Source organism: Alligator sinensis, unplaced genomic scaffold (genome assembly GCF_000455745.1).
Source record: "Alligator sinensis unplaced genomic scaffold, ASM45574v1 scaffold35_1, whole genome shotgun sequence".
Lineage (NCBI taxonomy): Eukaryota > Metazoa > Chordata > Crocodylia > Alligatoridae > Alligator > Alligator sinensis.
Genome location: NW_005842340.1, coordinates 1,364,881 through 1,372,325, shown reverse-complemented (window position 1 = coordinate 1,372,325; position 7,445 = coordinate 1,364,881).

Genomic DNA, 7,445 nt, shown 5'->3' with positions numbered 1-7,445 from the left:
ACTGTTCCTGATCACTTTCTTCTCCAAGTGCTTAGAAACGAATCCCTTGAAGACCTGCTCCATGATTTTTCTGAGGGTTGAGGTGAAGCTGACTGGTCTGTAGTTCCAAAGATCCTCCTTCTTCCCTTTCTTAAACATAGTGACTATATTTACCCCTTTCCAATCATCCAGGACCTCCCCCAATTGCCATGAGTTTTCAAAGGTAATGGTCAATGGCTCTGCAATCACATCAGCCAAGTTCCTCAGCACCTTTGGTTACATTGCATCCAACCCCATGGGCTTGTACACATCCAGCTTTTCTAAATCATCTCTAACCTGTTCTTTCACCACTGAGGGTTGCTCAAATTCTCCCCAAACTGTGCTGCCCAGTGCAGTAGTCTTGGAGCTAACCTTGCCAGTGAAGACTCAGGCAAAAAGGCATTGAGCACTTTAGCCTTTTTCTCATCATCTGTCACTAGGTTGCCTCCCCCATTCAGTAAGGAACCCACACTTTCCCTGACCTTCCTGTTATCGCTAACATACTTGCAGAGACCCTGCTTGTTGCCCTTTATGTCCCTTGCTAACTGAAACTCCAGCTGCACTTTAGCCTTCCTGATTTCCTCTCTGCATGCCTGAGCAATGCTCTTATACTCTTCCCTAGTCATCTGTCCAAGCTTCCACTTCTTGTAAGCTTCCTTTTTGTGTTTAAACTCCCTGAGAGTTCTCTGCTAAGCTAAGATGGTCACCTGACATATTTGCTATTCTTCTTGCATGTCAGGATGGTTCCTGTGCCCTCAGTAAGGTTTCTTTAAAATACAACCAGTTCTCCTGGACTCCATTCCCTTTCAAACTGGCCTCCCAGGTGATCCTGCCTGTCAGTCCTGAGGGAGTCAAAGTCTGCTTTTCTGAAGTCCAGGGTCCATACTCTGCTGCTCTCCTTTCTTCCTTTTGTCAGGATCCTGAACTCGATCATCTCATGGTCACTGCTGCCCACATTGCCATCCACTTCTACATCCCCCACCAATTCTTCCCTGCTTATGAGCAGCTGGTCAAGAAAAGCCTGGCTCCTAGTTGCTCTCTCCAACACTTGCACCAGGAAGTTGTCTCCAATGCTCTCCAAAAATTTCCTGGATTGCCTGTGCACTGCTGTATTGTCCTCCCAGCAGATGTCAGGATGACTGAAGTCCCCCATAAGAACCAGGGCCTGTGATTTGGAAATTTCTGCTGATTGTCTCAAGAAAGCCTCATCTACTTCATCCTCCTTGTCTGGCGATCTATAGCACACACCAACCACATCACCCTTGTCGTCACAATGAATGTTGCAATTCAGGAGGATTATGACCTGAGATGTGAATGACTGATGGGTGGTAACTGGTAGTGATTGGACAACACCGGGTGGTGTGAGATGAGATGAGTGAGAGTATAACAGGTGAGTGTTGGACCAACTGTGTGTGTGTGATCCTGAGAGTGAGTAAGTGGGTGTGCAAGTGAGCAAGTAGGACTGTGCCATGTGTGCCTCATATAATAGTCCTGGCTGGTAAGAGTGCTTTGTGAAGATACTAGAGAGTGGTGATCTTTGGAGCAGAGAGCAGCTCTTCTAGAAAAGAGTACAGCAGTGTTGTTCCAGTTGTATATATTCAAAGTTTCTCTCAGAACCCATTGCTGCATTGTTGTTGTTTCTCCACTTCCTTTTTCCCTTTTGTTATTCCTGTTTGTTTCATTCTTTCCATTATTGTTACTGCAAATAAAAACAAGGCAGGCCTGTAGCCAGCATTGCTGCAGGGATGCCACTGTGTTGGTTACCTTGGCTAGCTCTAACCCTTGTCCCGCTAGCCCTTTCCAGGCTTGATAGAGTTGGGGATCACTTTCCCTCTAACATCGGGCTAAACTAATTCAGGCTCAACATTGATTTCTAGGCAGTGCATCAGAGGCTCCAGGACTTACCACCTTGGCCTCATCTACCACAATGAGGGAACCTAGCGTCTGAGAAATTTCTCTGAATGGTATCCCAGGCAGCTGACCCAAGAAGTAATAACATCTGCCCCTGTGCAGCTGCCACACCAGTGAGATACATCTGCCTTTGCCTTTTAAGGGGATCCAGACACAATTTACATTTTTCTCTTGACCCTGCCCATTTTTGCAGTGAGTCTCATCTTAAGTGTCTCCAAGCATTGCTGTCCATGTGGATATTTCCCTGGAAATGTGGAACTGCCCATGGCGTTTCTCAGCCTGGACTGACTCTCTGAATTGTCAGCACTGTCCTCCCAGACTCAAATACAAAAGGAGAGATGACAGATACCAAAAAAAAAGCAATGTGATGCCACCTTTATACCCATGAAGAAAGCATTGCTGGATTACAGAGGGCAAGATCCCCGAGTAACAGCTTGCAAAGTGACTAAGAGGTCTAAACCCTTTTTCTGCAGGTTTATGATATATACAAAAGTCTGGAAATTTTTCTAATGTTGTTGCTTTTGGCCGACATCGGATTTGTTTTCTCTGATTGTTTTCTGAAGAAGAAATTCTGATCCCTCCAACCCTGGAAATGTCTATTGGTAACTAGAGAGGAAATTTAGGATGTCACCAGTGGTGAGAAAATCATGTTTGAGGAAATAAAGAGCCATGAGTGTTACCCACAATGCTTAGAACTCAGATATTTAGTTTGGTTGTGCTCATGACCATGAGTCACCAGTGTGATGAGATAATAAGTAAAGCTAACCGCACCCTTTCTTGAATAAATAGGGGCATCGCAAACAGGTCTACGGAGGTGATACTTCCCCTCTATGCAGCATTAATCAGGCCACAGCTGGAGTACTGCGTCCAGTTTTGAGCACCACACTTCAGAAGGGATGTGGATGGACTGGAGGGGATTCAGAGGAGGGCCACTCGTCTGGTTAAAGGCCTACAGAAAAAAACCCTATGTGGACCGATTCAGAGACCTAAACCTCTTCAGCCTCCACAAGAGGAGGCTGAAAGATGATCTTGTGGCTGCCTACAAAATCATCGGGGGGGGGAACAACAAGAAATAAGGGATACAATGTTTACCTGGGCACCTGTCGGGGTAACTAGAAACAATGGCCACAAACTGGAAGAGAGCAAATTTAGATTAGACATCAGGAAAAAATTCTTTACAGTGAGGGTCACTAAAATATGAAATAGGCTTCCAAGGGAGGTGGTGCTGTCCCCTTCCTTGGAGGTGTTTAAAAGAAGATTGGACAGATACCTGGCTGGGGTCATCTGACCCCAGCCCTCTTTCCTGCCCAGGGCAAGGGGGTTGGACTCGATGATCTAATAGGTCCCTTCCAACCCTAACAACTATGAAACTATGAAACTATGCAACTCAAACATCCCGTTTAAAATGCTGGTTAGTGGGACATGGAGCTAAGATCTGGAAGGAAGACTTGGTCCTGGGCCAGATATGGAAATGGTTGTAACTTCAGAACACTCTCAATTAGGGGACTGTATTGGTCCCCCAAATGAAGGAAGAATCTGCTGCAAGGATCTCAGTACTTTGAAACCTGACAATAACAGGAGATGGAACAGTGGGAGCAGCAGAAACAGCATGTCGTGGACCGAACCAAGAATCCAGATTCACCTACCCCACACAGAAACATGTGCCCAAGTTGCAGTAGAACCTGTCCATCCTAGATTGGCTTTGATAGCCATCTTCAGACCCTCAGATAAGGGAATCATGGAAGACAATCATCCTCAATTGCAAGGCACCGCAGATGATGATTGCTCTGCAGACCCAAACACACCTAGAGTGAAAAGGATGCAACTCACATGCTTTTCTTTCACAGCGTCCAAGTCAGCAAAGCACATGCAACACTTTACCCATATGTGCCTGTCCTAGGAAGATTCATGTGATCTGGCAAGTGCCTACAGTAATGCCAGCAAGCCCACACTGAGGGGAACAGGCATGTTTTGCTGGAGCTACATTAGTTTATACAACCTCATGACATGAACCAGAAAACTCTGAATGCAGTATCATGGTAGAAAACATACGCTCATGATTCAGGAAAGGCTAAAGTCATGTTTACAACAACTCAGAACTCCCCCCACAAGGGGAGTATTGCATTTCTGACTGGTTTATTTATTGAATATTTACCTCACATATATCCTGTATATGAAATGAGTTAGTGCCCTATTGAACCAGAAGCATTTGCATGCAGCTTGCTGTTTAAGCTGTCAAATGCCATGCTGCATTCATGTCTTTTTTCCCATTTATTATACACTCTGAGAGGTTAAACCAAGGACATAACTGAGTAAACACACCTGAGGCTGTCCTAGAAATTGGGCACTCACATTGGAGGGGCAAAGTGTATGTAGCAATGATGAAAGCCAGCAAAATCAGCGCGAGTATCCCCAGCACTAAGGAAAGGAGCATCCAGCCTGAATGCTGAGACCTACACAAAAAGCAGAAGATTTGCATCAGGGATAACTGCAGTGGAAGGTCTCTAATTGTAAGTCAAGATCTAAGCTGTCTGTCTAAAATCCCTGCCACCACCTGAAGTGACTGAACCCAATATGTTTGCTAGTATTGGATACCTTCATACACAGAATCACAAACCACGCACAAGCGCCAAAAGCCACTGATGCAGCTAGAAAGCTGCCATTAAGGTGCACAAAGGACAAATGAATTCCACCTATAGGCTATCAAAGGCTTGTCTACATAGGCACCTTCAGGAAAATTAATTTGCCTTAATTCTGGAGCTTCAGGTGTATTAACCCATAGCCAAAAGGGGAAGAACAGGTCAGTGTTCCTGCTGTAAATTTCTTCTCCCCTCTCAGAGAAGAAATATCTTCCCCACAGAAATATATGTTATGTTCTACATTTTCCTTTTCCAGTTACTTTGCCTGTTTCCTTAGATGAGTGACTAGAGCCTGAGGTCATAGAGTAGTTATCCCAATTCCAATAGCTGGCCAGGACTGGGAGGCAAGCTACTGACCAAGGTTCAGCTCAGCTCAGTATTTTGTCTGCATCACCATGCTCCCATGTAATACAAGAGGTGTAACCCTGATAAGAAAACATCTGCAGAGAAAGCATCTGCAGGGAGTTGTATAGCCTGGAAAGTAGCTAGCAGAGACATGGGGATCTGGGCTGGAGTTTCTGTGACCAGCCCCTGCAGATGGGAAGAGGAGAGAAGAGGAAAGCTCCTTTTGAATGAAGAAAGGAGAAATCTCCTTTGGGAGCACAAGGAGGAATGAAACGTCCAAGTAGAAATAGAAAGCTCACCTAGAAACCAGAGGACACCCCAGATGGTCTCCAGAAGGTATGATGCTACTTCAGAGTCCAGGGGAACATCTAGGTGGTGCTCACAACCTTACAGCTGTTCAGAAACTGCAGATTGTCCCAGCAAGTTTGTGGACGCAGGCTTCATACAGAATCACTAAAATGTTGTCAAGGCCCACAAATGCTGGTGACTGGCCATGGAGAATATGCAAACCCACATCACCTGAACCAAGAATCCATATCACAAATGCCACATCTCAGTGAGAACATGGGGTGACAGAGGCTCTGGAAGCTTCCCTTGGACTCCAGAAAGGAGCAGCAGTAGCTCTCTCATGATATTAACGCCTCACACCCACATTGTCAGCTTGGGCTGCACAACACGGACAGGTGGTTCTTGGGAAGGGGATACAAGCAGCAGTCATGTGGTGACAGGAACAGGCTCTGGCAAACCTCTACAAAGCAACTACAGGCATGTGTAAATGGTGCAAGACAGTGCTGCCCAGCTGTAGACTGGTGGGCAGGCACAGTGCTACAGCAGGTAAATAAGCCCTTTGTCCTGCTCCTCAACAGGGTCTGTCAGCCTGGGACCCGTACTACACTATTGTGGCTACACTGCTTCTTCTCCTGAGCTGACTCGTGAACAACTGATCTTTGTGTTAGCATGGGGTGGGAGCCTAAATTGGTCCTTTGAATTCTTGCAGTTGTTAACAATTTAACATGCAGGCATCTGTCAGAGTCACAGCCCAGTCCAAGGATTACAGCAGAATGGCTGTTATTGTACTGAAGGCCACAGAGTGGCAGACTGGATAAAGAACATACTTTGTTAACGCACCAGCATGAAACACAGCAGCTGTGATCATAAAGAAAGAAAAGCAGCATGGAATCACTTACTAGGGACAAGCTAGTTCAGGACCGTTGGCTGCATAGTTAAGGCACCGGGCTGAAATATCTGGTGGGATGTTATGACGGACAGTTAAATCCTGCTATATAGATTGTTCTTTGTGCAAATGGATTCAGATGTCCCTGAAAAAAGCTGAGGAATCTGCCATTGGGTGTCTCTAAGAGCAGGTTAGACAGACATCCAGCTGGCAGAGGTTAGATAAGAGCGATCCTGACTTTACAATGGGACAGGAATAGATGACCTCCTGAGAGCCCTTCCAGGAGAGGTTGGTGCTGTACTGATGATTAGAGAGAATGACTTCCTGGGTCTTTTTTCCCCAAAGCACTGCACTGGAAGTCTTAATTATGCATGTAAAGTTGCTCTAAGGCTATCAATCTTAGTGGTATTAAGTGGTATTTTTCCTACTTCTTCTTTTGCACCCACTCATTTCATGGTCTCAGTGTCACAGGTTAATAATTCATTTACTTTGCAGTTATTAACATGTCAGCATGTGAGCTGACATGTTCTCAGCAAACTAGGGGTATCAGTGTGCGGGACTGCATTCTGCCATGTAGACAGATGCTATGCATCCGCCAGCTCAGTGAGCAGGGCTACAGATGCCTTGTAAACGAGACAAGAGGTGTGCCTTGGGTATTTTGATGGTGACATTCCCAAATGTAAAAACTTCTCAGATTTCACAGACATTAGGGCTGGAAGGGACCTCGGAAGATCATCGAGTCCAGCCCCCTGCCCCAGGGGCAGGAAGTCAGCTGGGGTCATAAGATCCCAGCAAGATAAACATCCAATTTTTTCTTGAAGGCATTCAGAGTAGGTGCTTGAACCACCTCTGATGGCAGGCTATTCCAGACCTTGGGGGCTCGGACAGTAAAGAAATTCTTCCTTGTGTCCAGTCTGAAACGGTCTTGCAGGAGTTTATAACCGTTCGACCTTGTCATCCCTTGGGGAGCTCTGGTGAACAAACGTTCCCCCAGATCTTGGTGAACACCCCTGATAAACTTATAGGTGGTCATCAGATCACCCCTGAGCCTGCGCTTTTCCAGGCTAAAGAGCCCCATGGCTCTCATCCTGTCATCATAAGGTCTGTTTTCCTGACCTCTGATCATGCGCGTGGCTCTTCTCTGGACTCTCTCAAGCTTCTCCACATCTTTTTTGAATTGTGGAGCCCAAAACTGGATGCAGTACTCCAGCTGCGGCCTCACCAAGGCCGACTACAGTGGGCGAAAGATGTCCCAGGATTTGCTTGAGAAGCATCTATGGATGCAAGCCAGCATTTTGCTCACTTTACTAGCCACAGCATTACATTGAAGGCTCATGTTCATCTTGTGGTCAGTCATG